We start from the raw sequence: 24,558 nt of genomic DNA, 5'->3' as shown, positions 1-24,558 counted from the left end.
CCATCTAGATATCACAAAACCCACAGATGTTCACTGTCTTGAAAGGCACATGAAGGAGACTACAAAACCTAACAATGTGCCTTGAAGCATTAGACCTATTTATCAGCACAACCACCACTTTTCTCCACGGACAGACAGAACAGGCATGGTATCACCTATACGGGTAGCATCGATAGCATGTAGAATTAATCATTGCCTCTTTTTTCATCAATGGGAAGAAAAAGAACTTCTAAAATGAAATTTATGTAACTTGTTTTTAGAAATCTGAAGTGAACCACATTCTACAAGCATTCATTTCTTTTCATGGATTATAATGCAAGTCTAAATCATTGTTTCAAACATGTAAAGCTACTTCTTATGACAAAAATGCCACCTACAATGTCCAAAATTGGATAAAATGAGGCAGTATCAATTTAGATGCCTGATTTTCTCATCATAATACTTATTTGTGGTAAAGCTTAGAAAGAAGAATCATTTGTCATTTATGCTTTGCTGAGATCCTGCAGGTTTCAAAGAGAAGGCAGCAAAAAAAGGGAATGTTCTTCATGCCTCTCTTTAAATTTTCCAACCAGCTAATCCATGATCTCATAGATTGGAAAGATTTCTTGTGGCAAACTAAAAGACAATACTGAGTCAGATGATTAATCTGCTTCCAGAACGTCTTCCAGTTTTTCAGCAATTTATTACTTGAACTTAGCCAAATGCGAAGAACATCTGAAGAAAAGCCAACAACAGGACATGTATGCTGTTTACAATAATTATTTCAATATTCTTTCATTGTACATAGGCTGGAGGAAGATTACATACTTACACTATTAGTTAGAAGGAAGCGTGTTAAAATGCATACTATTTTCTATAGATTTTACCTGCTGGAAAACATAAATCTGAACTGTACATTAATGATATAGAAAAAAATTAAAATAGACTTGGCATTCTCCCCCAGAAGAACTACTTCATTAAACATTTTCCACCTTTGTCTTCCGCAGACATTGATTTTGAGACTGTCTTGTCCAGCTCAGACCATGGCAGCTGATTAAGCAGTAGAAACATTAGGTACTGATTCTCAAAAAACTGGCAAACAAATTTGAGTTTATTTGACCTATGTGGTTTCTTTGGAGCACCCATTAATGGGATCAAATTATACATGAAGTACTTTCAAAAGTTTTCAGGATATACGTGTGTTATATATTTGTAAAATACCTAGCACAATGGGGATGTGGTTGCTAGCCACTACTATAATGTGTTTTAAATATATTATAATACACTTTAAAAGTAGCATCTTAAAGTCTTCACCAGAGTTGTCCCTGAATTTAGACACACAGCAGGACATCAGAAAAGAAAATCTAAGCCTTCTGGGGATGCAAATTCCAGCAGTGGTCTACAGCAAAAATTACCTACATGATGGAAAGCATGGCAAAGGATGGCAGTGAAAAAGCAGCATCACCTGCACGCAGAGGCCCTTCTTCTAGCATAAAGATTGTGCCAACAAGCCTGAACTGAGCTTAACTTGTAGGAATACTGTCCATCATTGAGAGATTTTGGTACGTGTATCACACCCTGCACTTCTCCTGAAATTAACTGGTGCAAGTATTTACATTCCTTGGAAATCGCTATGAACTTCAGGACCACCACTAGAGCCTAATGAAACATGCACATGGACAGAAAGAAATTCTCCAGCCCCAACATCCAGTCAACTATATGGTGGAACACAATAGCTGCTGAGAAGGCCTATGACGCCAAAGAAGAGAGAGGTAAGAATAGCATTTATTAAAAAATAAGCAGAAAAAAAAGCACAATCCTGCAGCTGAATTTAGACAGGGAGAACTACGGATTGGATTTGACCCAGCATACTAGCAAGTAGGTAAAAACAAAGAAGATGCTACACTTCCAGAAACATTTTTCCACTCATAAAGGCCCATATTTTTCAGACTCCACTAACTCTGCAAAACTGTCAGATGTGGCACGTGTCACTTGGTACACATTTGGCAAACTCCCCTTCTCCTGCCCACATCATCACTGAGATCTCATGCAAGTAATTGAGTTACTTAAACTATTTTCTTCAAAATCCCTGGGAGTCACACTAACACTAACTTTTAAATGACCTCTCCGCTTCACCTCTCCCAATGCCATCTGCCTAGCTTGAAACTCTAACAGTGCAGAAAAAAAACCCTCTGTGGCAAGCATCTCCTGCATCTTCAAATTCTGTCCTCCCTTTTTGGTTCATTTCATGCATCTCTGAGTCTGGGGCACAGAAGTCAGGCAGACAACCTATTCAATAGATACACTCTGTCTGAATTGACAGCAACAGAGAGAAAAAGGAGAATTAGGAAAAGACACAACCATCCAAGTTTTAAAATGAAAACATCTTGCAAAATGAACACAATAATTCGCTGTGGCACATGAACAGGGGAATGCAGCCACCACACCGTTGCCAGGCTTAGATGCAAGATCTGGAAAGTACCAAGTATTCTCGCAGCAATTTCTGTCGCATAATGTCAGTGGTTGTTTGCAGACCAAAAGACACACTGTGCAAGAGAACAATGGGAAAATAAAAGAGCAGGTTTAGTTTCCTTTGACAACACCATGCCAAGCTCCTTTGTTTAAAAGATTAGTGTCGACAGTACTGCACAGACTAAATATCTTTCCTCCATCCACTTCTCTAATACAAACATTGTGCGTACCTGAAACATAGCAGCAGCTTTCCAGGCTTGTCTCATGGGGACAATGACAACACATATGGGCAACAGCTTATCATAAAGTCTGGTACATACTGGACCGGTCTGCTAGACCCTGATTTGACCAGATTAGAGATTTCCACTGCGAGAAGCAAGTGGATTTAAAGCCCAAAATAATGTTATCCTAATTAATCTTGTTATTTTGTGTGGTAAGGGAAAAAACAGACAGAAATCTTTAACTACAGATAAAACTATAAAACTATGTTGCTTTTCATTAAGTTTCACAAAGCAAAACTGGTCGCCAGGAATGGCCTTTATTATGTCAAATAATTTAATCACATTTTGTTACAAAAGTATATATAATAGGATAAAAGTGCAAGCACTATATATGCTTTTTTAGCTGGAAAGCTTTGATTCTGAAGAACAAGACATCACACAATCTCTAAACCTGATAGCTATAGGAACAATACCATGCCTATCTATAAGCTTATATAAGAATATATGCATACAGTCTCTGAACAGGCAGGACAACTTTTCAGTTCAATCCCCACTCTAACACATGTACTTAAGATAAGAATGATTAGCACTGCAAGGAGATGTCCTAGTTCTGTACAATCAGGTACACCTCACAGTAAGTAATCTGAACAGGCCAGATTAGTTTTTACATGTCCTCACAAGGCATGTATGTGTAGGAGGAAAGGGGAAGAAGACAACTCTATCTCACACATCCGCCTAATGCCATCCTCTGGACTGCAATGCAAACCCAAGTAGGTGATCTAGAAGAGACCACAGGAACAGTAATGTAAAGCATCATCTTGAGAGAACAGGCCACTTCTAAACTAGACTAATAAAAAAAATCTGTAATCCAAGTATTTGTTCATCTACCATAAATGGACTACAGCTGGTTATTTCTGTGAACAGTATTCTCTCTCCTCTAATATAGCTAGCTATTATAGTCCGGTATTTATAAAATCTTATTACGGTACTTCCCAAAATTCACTGAGGAATAACTTGTCCTTTTACAGTTTTACCACCAGAAACTTAAAGTCAAGGAATATAACTTCCTAAAATTAGAAGCTGAATTTGAAAGGATAAATCCATAATAGCCATCATCACTCAGAGCCTCACAGCTGGGTGTGTTGTATTAATTAACAAAATGGGAAAGAATAAAATTATCTGAACAGAAAATTCTCAGAAAGTTCCTCGTGGCTAATTAGTCAGCAATTGCTGTAGCAAAACTATAAGCATGTGCCCTTGACCTGCCTGTAGCTGTCGAGCTATAACCAGCAGCTTACTGTCGTTTTTTCCCCAGCAGATGGTAGATGAGCTTCCATTTAGAAATCAACCAGCTAAAAATGATCTCCAATAGTGCCTAAGTGGAAGATGGAAGAAATTTTTGACACGTCAATAAATTAGAGGAATTTTCCCCGGAAGAGGTCTATCAGTGTAAATGCTTTACAGCTCAGAGTTACTGCACTGGCTCTGGTGAGCATAGAAATCAATAGAAAACATTTTAACAAATTATCATTCCTCCACATTATGCTGGGATCAGTCCGATCAGTCCGTACCATAAAAAAAGAAAAAAAAAAACAATATTGTAAACAAAAGCCAGGAGGGTAAAGACAACCTTCTGTAGCACAATGTTAACACAAGGATAGCAGTTTGAGAGAATTGGCACCATGGGATTTGCCTAGTTAAGAAGCTGCAGATACAGTCTAACACAAACTTCTAAAGAAAGGAATTGGTAGGGTAATCAATCGAGGTGTCTCAGGGCAGAAGAACTGGGCTGTGTTTTACCACCTTACCTTCCTAGTGATGCACTGGAGGATGTGCCTGTATCACACCCTTAAGAATGAAAGAAAAGCAGATTGTGGAACATGGAGAACATTTACAATGAGTCTCATCACCACGTCACAGCTACGATTCAACGTTCAAGTCATCCTACAAAAGCTAGTAAGGGATGAATTTAAATTTGCTGCATGATGTACACTAATAAGACTTCAGTTTTTATTTGGCATTATTAGGCAAAAAGAATGAATTTAGATGCAACATTTGCTTCTGCTAAACATGGTTTATACCATGAGCAAATAAACTCCACACACTGGTAAGCATGAAATGTTTCTTAGAAACTTTATTGGTACTTTGTTCATTATATCTTCACTGCCTTTAAAAAAACGGGATGTCTCCACTAGATTCTTCAACTATGCCATATGCAAGTAAGGCAGAAAGATTTACTTTTACTTGCAGTCAGCACAGATTTAAAAGGCAAGAAAACAGATTTAAAACATCTTTTAAAAGTTACTGATGTCAGCCTGTGACAACACATTACAAACCAGTTTTATGTTACCTTGCTTGTCGCGTACTAAAGTTATTTTCCTGGAGAAAAGTTGATTCACGCTAGCAAGAAACCAGTAAGACTTATCAGCCACTAATTGATCTGCATTAAATGCAACCTTTACATAACTTTAGAGACAGTACTATATAAACACTTAAGAAACTACTTACATTAGCATACGTTTCTTCACTTTCATAAATTCCATATAAGATATTGGAGCAGCAACTGACATTCAAATTTACCTGGACCATTAACTTTTTACCTGTAATTTCTTACAATCTGCATTTGAATGAAAATTACAATCATACATGCATAGGGTTTTAAAAACCAAATTGAAAACTATTAAACTTCAGAAATACATAAGCAAATAATACTTTTTCCATTTAAGAAAGCGCAGATTTACTAAAACTGAGACTACATCAATAGCAAGAGATCCATAGTTATCAATTAGAAATAGTTCGTCTTTCATCTTAGTTCATAAGCATATCCTTTGAGAACTAATAATTGGAAAACCTCAGCCTTTACTCAATAGCATTTATTTGTAAGATAAAAACAAACAAAAATATTTGGCTTTTACATTTCTTACTGGCTTACCAGTTCTTCGAATCATTTTCCGCAGACTCAAAGTAAGTGACATAATACAAAGAGATCAAAACATTCCTCCTGCACCTGCAGAATGGGTTACTGATGTCAAAAGCACTTTTGCAAAACTCTGGTTACTTGTTCTCAGCTAATGGCTTCACTTCCAGCAGTGGTCTGACTTTTTTTCAGTACTTGTGAATATTTTAGCTTCTGAAATTAATGCAGTATAACATTAGGTTTCATTACAGGTTGTCACAAAGACAAATCACAACCTAAATATTTAAAGGAAAAAATTCTTTCAGATTTAGAAAACTATTTTAAGTCTTCTTTTAAACCTATCTTGTTCAATACTGTCTTTCACAGCAATGCACTTTTTTTTTTCCACTATTGCCAGTTAATATAGTGCTTGTGAGAAGTACCTGAATTCAATAGTGACAGCCTTGTTCGGATGGGACAGGAAAAAGAGCACATAGGATGCCCACAACAGACTGGAATTTTTCCCATATTGTCCATCTTCAATTAGGGTTAAGTCTTGTTTTCATTTAATTCTGACAGATACCAAAACTAACATTTAAAATTATTTTTTATACAGTAAACCAATAATTTATGCAAAGTAATATAATTTTTTATTCTAAAATCTTCAGATCACACATTCCCGCTCTCCAGCAAAAATCTTTACTGACATTAATGCAGAAAGAACAAACTGCTCTTGCCAAGGACTGAAATACAGCCAGAGACGCTGCATTTGATAGAGTGTTAGATGTCCTGGTAGTAAACAGGAAGAGGATTGCTTTAGGGCTTTTTAGGATAGAGAGAAGGAATAAAACCCCGTTATTCCCTATCCTTCAAAAAAGAATTATTTAAGGTTTGTTTCAGGAAACAGAGAAACATACATAATCTGAGAAATTATGTGGTTTAAAATGCAACTCCTCTAATTGAGGAGAATTTGCATTCTTTTTATTTTTAACTGGATTCCTTAGCATGGGATCATATTCTTATTTTTACCGCAGTGGGGTGCAAAGCATTGTCACAAATTTCACCCAGCTGTGATGCCATTCCCAGCACACTGTGTGAGTGTGGTCCTGCCGCCCTGTGAGAGCAGCTTGCCCCATCCTCCACAGCTCTTGGCAATGCTACAATGACATACATGTTGCCTATTTTTAAAAGAAATTCAGGTTTTCATGGAGGAGGAGACAAAGGAGGAGACAGAGATAATTTTATAGTTTTCATGTTTGTCGAAAAAAGTTTACAAATATGCTTTGATCAGCTAATGCAGTATTATATCTCCCCAAGGCTACACGGAGAGTCCTTAGTAAAAGGGAGAGAGCCAGCAGAAGCCCGATCCGCCCTTGGCTGGGAACAAGCCCCAGGCCAAGGTCCAAGCAGAGCCTGGCTCATGACCGTTCCTCTCCCTCAAGGACGTTCTGGGACTGATTTCCTTCTGGTGGCAGTCAGTACTTCTCCCGTACAAGTTTCACCTGAGAGATTAGATGGGCAAGGGCTGTGCAGAACAAATCCTGTTCCAAAAGCCATCACCTAATGGCACTGAGCTGAAGTACTAGTGCAAACAAACCCTGCAGAAAGCCTGGCTGATGATAAAGCTCTTGTTGCCCTGTGATTACCAAGCATCTGAGATTCAGCCTTCATGATAAGGTGGAGCCTACCAGCAAAGACAGACCTTTAAGGCTAATATGGCCATACAGTTTTAGGGCAAAAGTTCTCTTATGCTTTCTTAGCTCTGGATGTGGGTGGACCTCCCATAAGTCAGACATCTGTATCCAAGCGTACAGACATGAGGTAGGCCAAGTACAGCCACTTGAACTAAATTAATATTTTCAGGGTTCTCACTTGTGAACCTGGAATTAATTTATTTATCTTCCCTGCTTTGATTTTTTGGTGGTTTTTTTTGGCAGGCTACAACTTCAGGAGTCAAATTCAAAACCTGCCAGGCCACCATTTAACATTACCTTTATTTATGATTCAAACAGGTACATTTTTCAAAAGCAGTTCTGAACACAGATTAGCAGTCTCCAAGTATGTAAAGATTATTTCAGTGATAAGATTTGCACAAAACGGCACCTGCATATAGTAGACTCCCTCAGCACAGCACAGAGCGGTAATTTCCATGGGCAATAAGCCGAGCAGCATAGTGAACTTGGAAATCTCTAGATCTACAAGAGGTGGGAAAAAGGATGAAACCAACTGGAAAACATTTCCCCATACTGTGCTGAAGAGATAGTTCAGAAAACAATATCTGCTCATAGCACATCAATATTGTAAGCCAGGTAAGTTGGAGATGCCTTTTTCAAAATACCCTTCTGTTCAGCAGAAGACAGGCAAGAGTAGAGTCTAGTACAGAAAAGCTTCAGCATGAAATTACTTAGTTATGTAAAAGACACAAACATAACAACCAATGTCATGATAAGATACACAGATCAGAAGGTCATATTCCCAATATTTAACATGACCATTTAGGAAAATCCCCAGACATCAGGCTTTCCCCAAGGCAGAGAAGTCTCACCTCCATAGCTACAACTTCCCTGGGCCAGTGACCCAACTCCTCGTGCTCAATAGTTTTATTTGTAACAAACAGTTTCCTAATTTCGATTCTTCACCAAAACCAAGTATTTCATATTTGCAAAGTCAAAAATTTAAGAGAAATGAAAAACCATCTGGTTGAGCAGGCACCCCCAGTCGCACTCAAGTCAACAAGCAACCGCTGTAGCAGTGAGCGCCACCGAGGCAAAGGAGTCACACGCTCAAGCAACTATATTCTACCCACACCTGCCCCCCAACTTTTTTTTTTAATGGAAACAAGAAAGCTTCATAAGCACACTATCAAGTAAAAAAAACAAAAATACCCAAAAAAACACCCCCACAAACATTTTACTGAAAAGCAGTAAAGCAGACTTTGAGCAGTCATTCACCAAGTTAAAGATCATTATTTTTTATATATATTTTTTTACTGTATTGCAAGTACATCAATGCCTTACTAGCTCTCCTTGCCAGAAAGAGAGGCTTCTGAACTGGATATCAAATTTACTGGCTTTATATTTAATGGATTTCAAATTTACATTAAATACATTTACTGGATTTACTGGATGCAAGGCAAGTTTGTCTTGTGAAATGAATGAGGCACAATCACTGTTAAAATTATAGGGGGTGATGAAGTAATTAAAAAAAACTTGTAACACATGAATAAAACAGTTGTGTTTTAAGCTTTATTACGCAGGCTTAGTTCTAACATTTTCTAACTTTTCAAAGCTTAAAAAGGAAATCTTAATAATTTTCCTAATTTTTCCAGAGGTGTTGGAACTTTCTATCTGCTTGCTACTTCATCCACAGAAACAACCGACAGCAAGGAGAATGTAGTAGCATCCGTGGATCCGTACCAGAAGATTAAAAATATTTTGTTTCATAGACAACTGCTTACAGCAAAGACAAGACCCAAGAACTCTGCATTTCCGTACAAACTCTGCAACGGACTATGCTCTCATGGTGCAAGTTCTGGAGGCTTCTGCTCTTCAACCTGCTCAGTGTCTAGTGAGACACTGGAACAGGTTGCCCAGAGAAGCTGTGGATGGCCCACCATTAGAAGTGTTCAAGGTCAGCTTGGATGGGGCTTCGAGCAACCTGATCTAGTGGAAGATGTCCCCTGCATCCATCATAGGTAAAATATACTCAGCCCTACTCCTGCAGCCCTCAGTCAGGGTCTCTGTAGCTGTTCTGTGGGGATAAACACTACACAGTCAGGTGGGTCAAGGGCTGGAGGGCATCCGGTTGGGCTCTTGAGACCTGTACATGAAGCCTGATTAACACCAGCGCTATGAGACTACAGCATGCACAGCAGAAACATGATCTGCTACTTTGGCAGCTCACATCTGATTTCTGAAAGACTCACAGCCTGGCAAATGGGACAGAGCAGCAGTGTGGTGGGAAAAGGGTCCTGCCAACAGTGCCGAGCCCTCCAGAACTCAGCTTGACCTCTCAAGAAATCAAAATGGTACTAAAAATTTGCAGATATAATAGTATCTAAAAACCTGCAGCATGGACCAGGCCCTCACAATTGCCTCCCAGCTGCCCATGGACAAGTCCCTGCAACACAGGCAGCTGTTGCTGCTACTAACTTTATGGCAGAGCTTGCCCCATATCTCAAGTCAGTACATGCAGGGACGCAATCACCTCTGTGAGCTGCATGCAGGAGTCATGGTCCCAGGGCGTGGGGCAAGTGCCTCCCACCAATAGTCACTGCAGGGAGCTGGCAGCACTGCTGGCTGGGAGTTCAGGGGGCTTCAGCAGGTAGGAGTCAGTCCCTGTTTGTCCTGGGAAAGAGCTGGGATCCAGCAGGTGGAAATTATGGAATTAGGCTCCCAGCAGGCACAGCACCCAGAACATGCACAAAACCCAAAGCATGCAGACAAAAACATGGCAGAAGGAGAACAGGCAGTTGCCACTACCTGAACCCAATTCTGCTGCCACCACTACCTTTGACCTGCTGATCACACTCTGCCAATTAATCTGGATGTCCCCAAATCCCACAGGAATACTAAATGCCATATTTTCTCGTCTTGTCCATATCTCCCCATAATCTATTTTCTTTTGGACTTACTGATATGCCACAGCTGTGTCAAAGCCCTGCTTCATCTTTCCTCCTTTTGTCCATGCCTCCTTCTCCTTGATACAAACTACAGAAACCATCTCCTCTTTCAGCTGTTTTTTCCTGCACCCTCAACAGGATGCAAAGAGCAGGAAGGGTAATTCTCAGAATATACAGTGCAAGAAAAAAAAGGTTATTAATCCAGAAAGTTAATCTGAAAATGAATAAATAAGACACTAGGTAAAACTGGAAGCTAATGCACACAGTTCTAACATTATATGCATAATATGCTGTATGAAGAACTTCTTACCTAGACAAAGAAGTTATTCGGGAATAGAAATGAGAGTGCCGGTAAGTTGCTCCAGCTTCTCTTGGATTATTTCAAACAGATACAACTCATTTTCACTTTAAAATCTCTGCTTTACACAACTGTTCAGAGAGCTTCATCTTCAGTGCAACAACGTTGCTTAAAGAAAAATGCATATGAACTGGCATATCATTCATATCTAATGCCTTGCCAACCCACACCTTCTTTTTACTCTCTAATTATCATGTGGAAGTCTGTCAGAACTGTCAAAAGGGTTTTTTTTTTATTTAAGCTGCTACTTTTATCATAAGGAAAAAAAAAGGCTGAAAAATTCTGAAAGACAGTCACTTTAACAATGCTCATTTGTTTCCCAAAGTTTGTGCCTACAAAAGATTGGAAGCATCCCTTGGACTTCATTGCACCTTGTGCCAGCCACCTTGAAGGACTGAGCTTATTTCACTACCTCACGTTTCTACTCCCACAGCTGTAGAAGTGGGAATTCAGTTCATACAGAATGCAATGTATGATAACGGAGGTTTAGTATGCAGATCTCAACTGTAGCTTGCTAAAGGACAGGTAACAGGGACTTGTAAGAGCAGCAACATGTCATTTTTTCCCAGTTGTAACTGGAAAAAGAGGAAAGATTTCACAACTGTGCAAGTTCCTGACTTGTCAAGGGAGTCACAGAATTGCTGATTCCAGCAGAGAATGATTTTAAATTTCTAAAATTTAATTTTAGTATGACAAATGGTTATATAAAAAGAGAAATTAAATAAATATCTACACAGCAGAACAAAAAGTACTACAATAAACTGCAAGTAAAACCAGATCATTACACTATTGTTTAAGATAAACGAAGTTTCTACTAAAAAACTTACTACTACATTTACAGTAATGATAAAGGTTCCACAGCACACAGAAGTCATTACAATGGGACAGTTATTTTCCTTGGCTTACAAAATGAGGTTTCCCTCTGTTGAGCATCAGGGATCAGTAAGGACCAATTAAACTTTGATCCAGAACCCCAACAAGCTGCCTCACTCAACCTGGAACCAAATGGTTCAAATTAATTACACAAACTAAGGTCTGAAGAACATTCATTGGTGCCTCTGCAGAGCACCATGGGGCACGCTCCCCTTGTTGCATGGGGTTTGTGCCCTAGACTACAGCTGAAATGGCACCCCATGCCACGCAGGTCTCCACAGCAGACGAACACAGACAGCCCGGTAAACTGAGTAACAGGATCATAACATCAACGTTTTTTCATCACTTTAATACTAACCTGTGTAGTGCAGGAAGTGCTCCATGCCACAGCTGGGAACACCCAAACAGAAAGAATGTCACCCCGCCACTGCCAAGATGTTTGAATAGCTTTTTTTTTCCTCCCTGATGTATTTGTCCTATTTCTAATCCACTCTCTCAAGGCATTTATTTTTAAGGAAAGAGTTAGGAATAGCCAGGAGAAGGTGGTCTACAGGTACTTTGTTCTTGGGGGAAGTACACCAGCAGTGCTGAGATAGCATCCAAGAGCCCTGCTAGGAAAGGTGAAGGCAGAAAGATTTTTCCCTTGGTTGCTGATTAAGATACAGACTGCCATGGATTTTGCAAATATTTGCTCACTGAGCTGAGTGTGAGACTGGCAGACACTATGTAGAACCAGAATTACAAAGATCAAAAAGCTTGTGTTGTTTCCCCAAATATCTTTCCTCACCTCTTCTGGTACTTGTTAGTGGTCCATGGGGCAACAACTAAGAAAACTGGGCTGTAACAAAATATCTCCCCCTTGAATCTCACATTCCACTTCTTGAATAGATTAACCAATTCCTAATGTTAGATACTAAAACTCTGACAAAAATATATGTGTTTTTCCACACCATTGATTTTAGTGATTGTTCCAAAGTAAAACCAAACTACAAAAGATAAAGTAATTTTAAGGTTTTTAAGGTCTTTACTAAAAATCAGCCGCTTCACTTATTCTTGTGTTCTGTGTTAAGCTGTTAAAATATCTGCATGTTGGAAAGAAAAAAAAAAAGTCAAAAGCACGAACTTTATCATCCTTTTCCATGCACCCAGAGAGGCTTCAGCCAGGCAGCAGCTACTTCAAAGCTTCACCCTGCACGTGCCTAGAGATTTAAACCAAGAGAAGGAACTGCCAAATTCAGGAAGCATTGAAAGGCTTAGATTTAGAGGGCTGCCCGAGGCTAAACATTTCTTTAAATTAAAAACTCAAAAATAAAAACTAGAAAGGAGAAAACCCTTCAAGTTACACCCTTCTGGAACAATATGCACACAAATCTCCTGTAACCTGAGTCACAGCTACAAGGGTTAATAACCCAGCATCAAACAAATTGTTTCTGGGCTTTGCAAAATCCTACAGATCCTTGCAGGAACCACCAGAGCTGCTTTAGGCTTACTCCAACTTTTTGGAAGTGTAAATAAACAGGACACACAACTGCTCTCTCCAGTGCAAGGCTCTTAATCCAGGCCTTCCTACACAGGACCACTGAAGATGACTGCTAGCTCCTGCAAGAGTATTTTTGTTCAAATTCCCCAATGTACAGAGATCTTGTGGATCAACCTCCTCCCCTTGTTCCAAGTCCGCTGCCATCAAGAGACATGTTTCAGTTGCAGTCATCCAGACTTGGTTCTGAGAACTGAGCAGCAGCATCACATCAATGATGTTTGTTACCAATTAATTAATGCTCTATTTTTAGAGCATCGTTTTTCCTGCAAACTTGTGGAATAATCTGATCAATGTGCCTCTGAAACCAGTATATTCCCCCAAGAAAGGCGACAGAGAAAGAAGAGATCATTGTTCTTTTGATAGAAATATACTGTTCTCTCAAAAGTACAAAAGAAAATTCTAAGAAATACATAGCTGCAAAGTTTGAAAATGCAAGAAAAAAAGATTATACGCAATTAGGAATTAAAATTTCTGGGTACAAAAATATTGTTCGTACACCTGTGCACCTGGGGCTATTATATTTTTTGAATCAAATGTGATTTCATATTCTGCAAAGAACATAAGAAGAGTTACAAAAAATATTGAGATTCATAGCTTCCAGGGAGGGGAAAAAAAAAAACAAACAAACACACCAAAACACACCCAGACACACATGAAAGCCACCACAACAGCTACACATTCAGAGAAACGCAGGAATCTCAATGGTAAAAAAAAAAAAAAAAATCTATGTTAGTCCACAGTGCTTTGAATGGGTAACCGGACTGAAAATTTAATTTATGATGCATATGTAATTTTCCACCTATATGAACTTTTAATTAAATTATAAATCACGCATGCAGCAGTCAAAAAGTACTCTTTCTCTTTATTACAGCCTTTTAGTGGCTGCCTGCCTCTCCCTTCATTGCCTTACACACTGTTTTAAAACTTTGCCTCCCACCACTATGCCTTGCACAATACAGAAGAAAGGGGATGACTTCTACCTGCTACAATACAAAACAGATGGGTACCGCTTCCAACTTGGATTAATTTATTGATGCCGTGCAACACATGGTGCCACAAGCAGCTGCAATGACAAAAGCAAGGGTCCAGTTCCACAAGACACAATGGCCAACCTAGAAGCCCCCAGTTCGCCTCCAGCACTCACTACTCCTATAATTTATCTTCTGCTGCCTCTGGAAGCTGATTTAATTCTCCAACCTGGCAGACAACTATCCCAGCAAAAGCAAAACCAAAGTACCACACACAAACACTGCGTAATTTTTTTTCTGTTGAGTTAGCATGTTAAATTAACTCTGACAAATTAGTCTGTCAAGTGTTGAGTGGGTAAAACCACAGAAAGCAAGAGAGGGAAGGGGAAGCGAGACCTTCCTCCCCAGCAGCCACACAGTGTATGTCAGTTTATCTGCCTGAGCTATTGTAACCTGAAAATGGCAATGGATGGGGGGGGGGGGGGGGGGGGGGGGGGAAGGGGTCGCATGAGGTTTGCCCCCAACACCAGAATCCACTTAACCTCAGTCTCCTGAATTTTACACTACTATCTTCCAGCTCCCACAGCTCTCTGGTTTGTTAACCTTTACTCCTAAGCAACACTATACACCCTCTTAGTGCATAACATCTGGAGGACCAAGCCTGCCATCTTTAGCATCCCTTATTCAGTGTCCCCATCTATGTTACACTGTATTCTTTCATTTAATTGAAAAATGGAAACATTATCACATAGTGTTACTCATCTTCAAAGCTGGTAGTTAGAATGATTTCATTACATCAATATGCATCAGAAACAAGGTAAATTTTATTAAAAGAAGCAGATAAAAGGAGAAAGGGTTCTTTCAATTTAGTTTTGCCCTGGGGAGAAAAAAAAAAAAAAAAAAGGTAGGTTCCCCTGGTATTGACTCCCCCTGTTCAAACAAATTTTAGAAATAAGCACATCAATCACCCAGGGGTATGTCTTCATGTCAGAGGTTAGGGTCCCAGAAAGAGTATCCTAGCTAGGAATGACAGCTACAGAATGGAATCTCTGAAATAACTTACACATGAGACAATGCTGGAATAAACCACACTACTCTGTTCACTGCTGCAAAGTCTCACCTTAATGCCTTACAACTGTGAACTCCTTAAAAAAAAAAAAAAAAAAAAAAAAGAGTAGATGCAGATATGTTGCTCTTGGGAGACCATACCAACAAACATATTTTCCAACTTCCATGAATTTTAGTTACAAAGCATTCACATAACAGAACAGCAAAGATTTTTCAATTCCACAGCTGAACATTTAATCCCATGACTCAGTTTCTTAACTGCTTCCAAAAACCAGGTCATAAAAGAAAGCTGAAATACAGTTCACATAACTAATGATTTAATTCAGCTATAAATTTGCTCTGAAAGACTACTGGTGTGATAGTCAGAAACGTTTTTTTTCAGACTTGTGCAGATAGCATGATTATTCTAAGCCTTTCAGATAACACACTGTCAACAATGTAGCAAAAACAACCTAAGCAAAACCCACCATACAGTAATCAGTCATAGGGGGGAGGGGAGTGGGGGAATCCCATAATCAAAAGCCTTACTATTTGTATCCTGTTTATTCAGCTTTAAAAACAAAGGTGGAAACACTGAGCTATTAAATAACAAAACAGTCAGGTAAACTACTACACCCATATCCCCCTCCCCCTCCACCTTTAAAATGACTGGGCTTAGATCTTTCAATAAAGCAGAACCAAATGTAAAGCTTTGATTTTAGTTCTGTACAATTAATTAAACTTTGCTCAAAAGAAGACAAGAGTTTTCAACATTCGGTTCTGAACATAATCATTGTCCAAAATGAGCTTTTTGATAAAGAAACCATTAATAAATCTTTGGACCTACAGAAGTGCTCAAGCCTGACACAAGTCCTATAGTCCCTTGCTGACGATATTAAGAATTTCTTCTCAAGTAAAACAGAGTGGAACAACAAGTAAGCAACTTCTCAGGAGTAGTGTACTGACCATACTTCATCCCAAATTAGGAAGAATGATGGTAAGAGACTGGAGACTGGGAGACAGCATCTCTCAAAGACAACAACAGCACAACTGCCCCAGCTCTGACTGCCACAGCAGCACTGCCTGCTAGCTTCGATAACCACTGGCTTCCTACACACATTTTAGTTTGGACCCAGAGGGTGCTCGTGAAGCGATCACCACCACTCACCCCTCTTTGGTTGATACCATGGCCATGTCTTGGAAGTGCACTCCAGTAGCACACCAGGAATGCTCCAGAGCTGATGTGTGTTTGGTACATGGCATCAGACTAGAGCTAGTCCACAGTAAATGCAGAGATGTACAGATACCCGAGTCCTCACCACGAACTGTTTTGCTTTACAGATTTCTTCCTCGTATCCCACATTCCCTGCTAATGTAGACGCAGCACTAAAATACAGCATCTTGCACCTAGTGCATCCTATATATATCTGTTTTAAATATTCTGCCCTTCAGCTGCAGATCCTGCAGCATACCACTGAAGAAAAGGTTTATCTGTACACCACCGGTAGCTGACCTGAGCCTACGTACCAGACCACACACCAAACCCCAAATTTTAAAAATGAATCTTTTCTCACTTCTCGGTAGACAAAGGCCTCAAGCCTTACAAAATATATAAATGCTTAACTTAAAAATCGTGTGTATAAAATCTTTTTTCCCAAAGGATCCCTAATTAGTTCATTAAAACATCTGAACACAGAGGAAATTATGTATTTCCAAACTGAAATACAGCCACCACAGGGATCTCACACACACATGCTGTCTAGCATAAAAGGGAAAAAAAGAAAAACCTACCCTCACACCTCCCTCCACGTGTGGCATTATACAGAGTTAGCTAAATTACACTGGCATATATTTTTTACTATGAGAGCCAAAATTTCTAAGAATCCTCATTTTCTCAGACTCAAGTGGAGTTTGCCATGAGTGTTTTCAGTGTCTGAAATTGCAGTGCTACTGAAGTCCACAGCTAAACTCCTATCAGCTGCACAGCATCAGGGTTTCCTCTCTTACCCCAACTCACATCAGTAATTGTTTACGGTGTTACACTGAGCTACTTTAAACAGGCTTTATATCCATGCCTCATGTACATGACATGAACATGTCCATGGACATGAAGACCTTAAATTCAATTTTAAAATTCAATTCAAAATTAAATTTTTAGGTTCACAGTTAGGAACCTAGAAAAGATGGCCTGATTTTTCAGACCACCTGAGCATAGTCCTGGCTGTCACTGCCAGGAAACTGGCATTATTTTGGCCTATATTTGGAAGACGTAAAGTAAAAAGGCAGCATTGCAGACACTGATTCAAATAAAGACTGGCCCAAGTCTCAGGATATGTTAACGTCTGTAAGGTTTTTATCAGTTTAGATAAAGAGCCCATTGCCCCCTGCAGCCCAGCCAGCCTTGCCAGACCACCCACCCAGCCACAGACCTCGCTCACCTCCACAAAGCCATCCTGGCTTGCAATTCATTGCTGGTGTGCAATTCATTGGACGTTGAGTGGTGGGCCATGCCATGTAACACATTAAGCACTTTCTACAGGGTCAGGAGGAGGATCCACCTGCCAGGCCCTGCAAGCTGTTTAAAGCAGCATCTCCATTTGGGAGTTGGAAGGATGCTTTCTAGGCAGCAACAGGTCTGTGTAAAATAGTTTGGGAAATGCTGGAGAGAAGGGGAAAGGAAGCAACAGAGTGGTAATTGGTTTCAGTAAACAGAAAATAAATATGAAATTGACCATATGTCACCATCTTTCTCAGGTTGCAGGATGACTTTTTCTTTTTTTTGCCCACAGGGAAAAAATAATATATATAAAAAAAGCTCCTCCTAATGCTGCTGACTTCTGGGTACAAAAACCTTCCACAGGAGGTGCAGCAGGAAATCTCAAAAGCTGTTTCTGTTTGTTGTGTTTTTCACCACAGTTGTAAAAGAAACATCTAATTTTCATGAAATACAAGGTTCTTTACAAAGTTTTCATTAAAAATATTTGCCTTTACTAGCTTGAAACAATGACTGTTTATGTTTTCTATTTACATATTGAAACATGCTCATATATTCTGTATCTTAGGAATCTCGCTTAAGCTTAGCTTAGGCACCTGTTCACACACACCCTCAGATGACTACCTGCTGGTAGCCACATTTTATCTATTGACCTGCAATGGATCATAGAAGTTATACTTAAAACCAGAAAATTTTTCTTCTTTCCTGTTCACAGGACACTTATGCAAGTTTCCAACCAAACAGAGGCTCTAAGCTATTAAGAAATGCAAACTATTTTTATCATAATGAGGTGTTTATTTCAGATTTTAGATCCAAAAAGGCAATTAGTTTCTGCATTCCACAATATCTAAAAACACTGCTAGAGACCTCCAATACTAATTTTCAAATGAGTATATTATATTTATTCAATAATCAGCCATTTCAAAGCAAGACAAGAAAATTATGGACCATGTCAGATTTTACTCTCTGGAAGTAATGGAGTGTGGACAATCTCACTTAATTACTTTCCAAAGAATTAATTTAGTGAAATCATGTTAACATATCATTATCCCCACCCCATCTCCCTAAAAACCTCAGGGAGCTACTTCCACATTTTAATTATGTAATGGACGAACATTTTAAATTGTGTTTCACAGAAGAAGAGCATCATCCATAGTTCCTTCTGCACTCCCTCTAAGCTTTCACAACTCCTTACGGTTGCCCAATTAGTGTCATTTGCGAACAGCAAGGACCCCACCAAAAATATAGTCATTATACCGTTTCATGCAACCTTCCTACTTATTCTCTCACATCTTCCTTGATATTTTAATGATCAAAAGACAGGTTCTTCATTACCGCTTTGCAAAATTTCTCATGACAAAAGAACTGCAGCATCAACTTTAAAATCTTCACCTTAAATTTGTAAGGAAAAGAGACACAGGAGGGAAGTCAGGATAAAACCTATTAAAACGTATGTCACTGACTGGCACACTCCCTCCCTGCCTCCTCATGTGTTCACTTTTTAATAATGTACTTCTAATATAATTGTAATTCTTATTTGAATTGCTTGCATGTGGTTTAAGCTTCAGTAAAAGTATCTGAGTATTGCTATTCTTAATTAGAACTTAAAACATTTTATCAGCTCTATATAAGTACTATTAAATTTTTTAAAAACTCCTTGAAGATCAGATAAAGCATGTTTTTCTGCTGAGAGCCCAATGCTTTAATTTGCAATTCTGTATGTTGTTTTATTCATGAAAAAATACTTGATACTTGTAGTTTCTCGCCATACTGCTAACACTGACACAGATTCTCTGTTGAGGTTTGACTATCACTGAAGGATTCTCTCATGAATGGTCTATAGTTTCACTTGTTCTTAAAAGCTGAGTTTGAAAAAAAAAAAAAGGCAAAAAAACCCTAAATTTCAATAACTACAATTAACGCTACGCATGACTAAAACGAGCTTTAATAATTCATTATTCAGAAATACATAGCTAATTAAAGGGCAACAAATTCATTTTACTTATATAGTGTCTTATTAAAAATAATAGTTTGAGCTTTAATAGGCTAACAATATATATTGTGAAAGTGTCCATTACAGCAAGTTATTTTTATTTCACAGTGTACTGATTTATTCTGCATTCAATTACTGCACATACAAAAAAAATGTGTCTCTGCATGCCACCCCTCCCCTTTATCCCAGGATAGAAAAAAAATAAGTTCTAGAAGCAAGCTGATAAAAAAAAAAATCAGCTTGTATTCTGTAGAGCTCCAAATGTGCGAAACTGACAGTTAACGTAGAGTCCAATCCAGCATTACATTTAAGGGTTTGATTGTAATAGCCAGAATGCATCTCAATGAAAGGACAAATAAGAAAATGGTCTCCAAGCAATTCTGGGTAGTGAAATCTTCTGCTGTGCTACAAAACAGATAGAAGCTTTATGTAGGGCATCTCCTCCACTCCTGAGTTCAAAACATGCTGCTGTCCTGGAGAGAACAGGTCTACAGATGAAACATGAGCAAGCCCGGTTTGTCTGTCTGTCTCTGTTGTTACAGGCTTTGGAGACAACAAACATGAGTAATGCTATTAACATGTTTGCAACATCTTTTGAACATGCTTGCAACATCTTTTCATACACACAGTGTGTGAATCTGCCCAGTGAGAACCAAATTAAATACAGTTTTGCTTTGCGTTATTCCTAGGAAGTGGTCACAGCAAAACAAATTACAGTCTCTTCCAACCCTTGACAGATTTGAACTGGCGACCTGAAAGCTATGAGGCTCAACTTACCATTGTTCCTTCCCTAATCCATGCTCTATTTTGTGATTTTGGTCCAGCTGTAGGAAGAGGGTAACTGGCTGTATTTTGGAACTCTGGGGAGAGGAAGTGTGAGAGTCAAATGGGAAAGAAGAGTGGACTGCCAGAATAATACTGTCCATAAAGGTTTCCTGTTTGTGGCATTCACTTCCTCACCGGCAAGGTATTGCTCCACTGCTAGACACACAAGTCAGACAGAAAATGTACATATATTAAATTTATTTTCAGGAATGGTGGATAATTACAGAAGCAGAAGATTCAAGCTGGAAATAAACATACCAAAACTTGTATACAAACTGATTCACACAATTTACTTTTCATGACTTAAAAGAAACAGTGCTGACAGTTATGAAAACTATTACCTATCAAAAATATTAATAATACGATTTAGTGGTAAGGGGGGGAGGGAGTGAAAAGGAACTTCTACTTTTTATAACTGTTTTTAATTATTCTGCTTTTTTTTAATAAAACTTAATATAGTTGGCATCACTTCAAAATTTTCTCAAACGCCGAGTTTTTCTACTAGCAATTACACTTCAGATAATCAGTTAAGTAGAACTGCAATTAATACCACGGAATCCCCTGCCAAAGAAATCAATTTCATTAGTAAAGAATTTGTTTTACACTTTTTTTACTGCTTTACCCAGGTACTCTAAATTTGAGGTTTCTGTCAAAAAAGGCATCTGTGGTGGCAGAAATGGCCATTTGACAGCTACAATTTTTCCCACTAGCCAAGTGAAGGATATTAAAGAGACGCTACAAGTTGCAAATGATTAAGGATAAATTCTCACTTCTTCTCTAAGTCCACATAGGCATTTTGCAGAGCACAGGAATCACAGATTTCACCCTTTACATTCCAGCTGCTGAATAATCCTGCCCACAGCCATCAGGGTGGTGTAGACCATGTTCATTAGGTCATTGTTAAGGCTATAGATGGATAGGGAATTGTGGTTAGAGGACCCACAAACTGCTGCCCACACCCTACATGCCTCCCCGACCTGCCTATGGTCACTACTGATCACTCTTGCAGCTCAATTGATCAGCTGGAGGTGAGATGAGCACTATCTATAATTCCAACACATGCCTTGTTCTGTTCAGTTTCGTGTCCGGCATGGTTCTCTCCATCGGTTTTTAAGCAGACGCTAAAAACCTCAACACTATCTTGCCTTATCAGTATTCCCTATCACTTTTACCTTCAGCTTAAATAACACATTACTAACACCCTGACTGGCTGTAGATAAACATAATGGCTTTCTAGCTAAGAACTACATAAAAGTTACATCGATACCAAGGAAGTTATCTATTACCAGGCACAGTTAATATTATCCAAGCTTTACTTTTCAACATGCAAAATAAATCGACAGTGTTCTTCGTTACCTACAAAGCAAGATGTAAATTGAGACCTGTCCTTAGACAGGCATTAAGAGGAGTTGTTTTAGTGTCTTACTTAAACAGAATAGGCACAGCAACTAGCAAAGCATTTTGTGCATCTGAAAAGACTGTCCTCTGATAATCGAGGGAGATTTCAAATGGATGTGATAAACTCCTCCAAAGTAGGTATGTACTCTCCTCTGAGTTTACAACTAAGGAAACTAAGGCAACAGGTAAGAAATAACTTGCCTAAAATCACATCGCAAGTTTGCATTTCTTGCTTTGATGCTATCTCAGACTGTCACTTGCGTTCATTACCATAGCATTTCTCAAACGCCAACCCTACCCTACTGTTCTGTAAAACAGAGTTGCAGAAAGTAGGTGTCTTTGAACTAGCTGTGCTAAATATTTGCCCTAGATTTTAGACAGGCAGCTCAAAACGAACATATTTTCCTCACCTCTTTCTTCTCTCCCTTCCTTCTCCATTTACTGTATTTTTACACATTGTAAACCATAAACATATGTCACTAAACAATCATTCAGACTAGATCTGCATATGAGTAAAGAAAGCGGGGGGGGGGGGGGGGGAGGAAGACGCAAATTCTCCTGAACCCAGAGCCCTTTCTAGAGAGAAAGGGAGGCTTGGGGTAACAAGATCCTGCTCCCTCATCCCCACCACTGCTCCCTTCCTCCACCATCCCCTCTGTGGCTGCCACTTGCCCCAAGCAGGGAACAGGGACTGGGGAGTGGGAGAAGCTGGAGCCATCCTTGGGCCCAGCACAGAGCTCGCTTGCTGCCCTACGGGTGAGCCGCAGGTATTCTGACAGGAGCACAGGCTTTGTATCCTGATCTTTCCAAACACAGTATGTACAGGTAGTCTCTTTATCATTTCTTCAGTTCAAGACCATCAGAAAATTCCATCATGTCTTTACTTGTAAAACTAAAATTAATCCTTCTTCTGTGTTCAGAACAGAAAACCTCTCGACATACAGCGATGATCACTCCAAGTGCTCACCAGCCATTTCTGTATTTCACTTTACCCTATATCAAAATCACATTTTCCTTCACATCTCCACCACTTGCTTGCTCTGTTTGGTTCTTCTTTATGCCTGCCCCACTCCCAACTTCACGTCGTCTTTCATACTACCCATTATACTTGCAAGAGCTTTCCACTTCCCTGTAAAGCAATTTTCTTTTCCTCTTTCAACCTCAAAACCCTCACTGGCATCCTCCATCTGTATTTTTTTCCTCATGGGTCATGTGCGTCTGTGTGAAATGTCTGATCACCTCAAGGCAGTATTCAAAGGCCTGATTCTCTTGGTCTTCCTCATCTCATCTAATACAACCTCACTGAAGGGTAACTCATAAAAGGAAAGGCTTCTGAATCAAACCACTTTCTTTTATAAACACAGAACAATACAAGTTTATAACAGCTCTTGAGCTCGCTACCTACAATGAGATAACAGCTAGGCAAGCGATCTCATCAGTAACACATTCTAGAAAATAATACTTAAGGATTAACCAAGATTTTAAAAACTATGTACAGCATAGATTACACATGGCTTGTTTCCATCATGTATAATGCGTGCTCAGAGTTACAAAATCAACATATGTGACAGTTCTCAGAAATAAGCTACTCTGCGTATTCAAACTATTCAGGAAGTCCTGTTACTCCTACTGTTCCCATATGTATGCTACTATCATGAACACTGTAAGAGCAAAGCCCAGGGATTTTGGTAGGAAGACAGCTTGCTTATAAATGGGTTAGAGTATAAACTTTGAAATGCATTGCTGTGTGTTTTCTTTTTAAAAATGCTTACAATGAAATATTTATTAAGTTTAGGCAAAACAGGCATCTGCTATTAGTGTACAACCCCCATACACAGTCAGTTTCCCCTCCTGAAGAGCTCTGAGTGTACGGCGTCACCGCACAATGCATAGCCCACACGGGCGACTCGTCGTGCCCTGAATCACTGCCCGCACAATCTCAAGGTCCACACATATTATTAGAGTTTTCTGCTAACCTGTCCCTTCCTTGCACCACACCACAAAGAAAATAATGTAAAATTTGTCAGTTTCATTTCTTCCAAGAGAAGAGGCAGCTCCACTTGATGCAGTTGCTGTCATGAAGCAATTTAATATGAACCTGACTCCAGCTGTTTAGACAGCAGCAGAAAGCCAGACCACTAGTAAAATCTGGGGGAATAAGAGACCAACAAATCAATTTTCAACGGAATATAAGATTATAAGTGATAAAATTTTTGCTGCTAGAAAGCAGTAACTAGAATCAAAATGAGGTGTTTTGAACTTAAAATTATTATGAAGAACTCTCTGTTATATTTCAGATGCCATATCTATTTCCCCCCGCATAACGGTAAACACCAGCTTGCTGAATAACGCCAAATACTACGCAGGCCAATCTCCAAGGTCCTCCTCTGAGGACACTGGCAGTTCCTCATCTCCCTCCTTTCTACAACCCGTCACTGCAGCCCAGCAGCTGCCCTGTCACGCCGCCACCACCCCACCAACCCCTACGTTAAAAAAATAACAGAAGAAAAAAATCGGTAACTGCGGACCAACTCCCTCAACTCCACCAGGCATCCGACACCTAGAAACTGTCCTTGGAGGCGGCGGCAGCGAGCCTCTGGGTGGGCTCCGGAGGCGGGGGCGGGGGGCGGAAGGACACCTGCCCCGTCCGCGCCGCGCCGCCGGGACGGCTCGCACCGCCGCCCTGCCGTGCCCCTGCGCGCCTCAGGGTCACACGCGTCCGCTCACAGCTCCGCCGTGTACGTACAGAGAGATGTAGAGATATGTAGGTTGGCATACGCCCGGCGGAGACACGCAGCGGTGGGTGATCGCTTAGCTGCCAGATCTGCCCCCGAGGCAGATCCGCACACGGCTCTATAGCATATACCTGCACA

At 39.7% G+C, this 24,558-nt stretch overlaps 1 protein-coding gene across 5 annotated transcripts in view; it reads right to left on the bottom strand.

The window, feature by feature from the left end:
• Window positions 1-24,558, bottom strand: part of EML1 (EMAP like 1) — a 130,132-nt gene that overhangs the window by 59,843 nt on the left and 45,731 nt on the right. The gene's annotated exons all lie outside the window — the stretch shown is intronic.

Source organism: Phalacrocorax aristotelis, chromosome 9, assembly GCF_949628215.1.
Source record: "Phalacrocorax aristotelis chromosome 9, bGulAri2.1, whole genome shotgun sequence".
NCBI lineage: Eukaryota > Metazoa > Chordata > Aves > Suliformes > Phalacrocoracidae > Phalacrocorax > Phalacrocorax aristotelis.
Note: the sequence above shows the minus strand (reverse complement) of the source record. Positions and strands in the feature narration are given on the sequence as shown.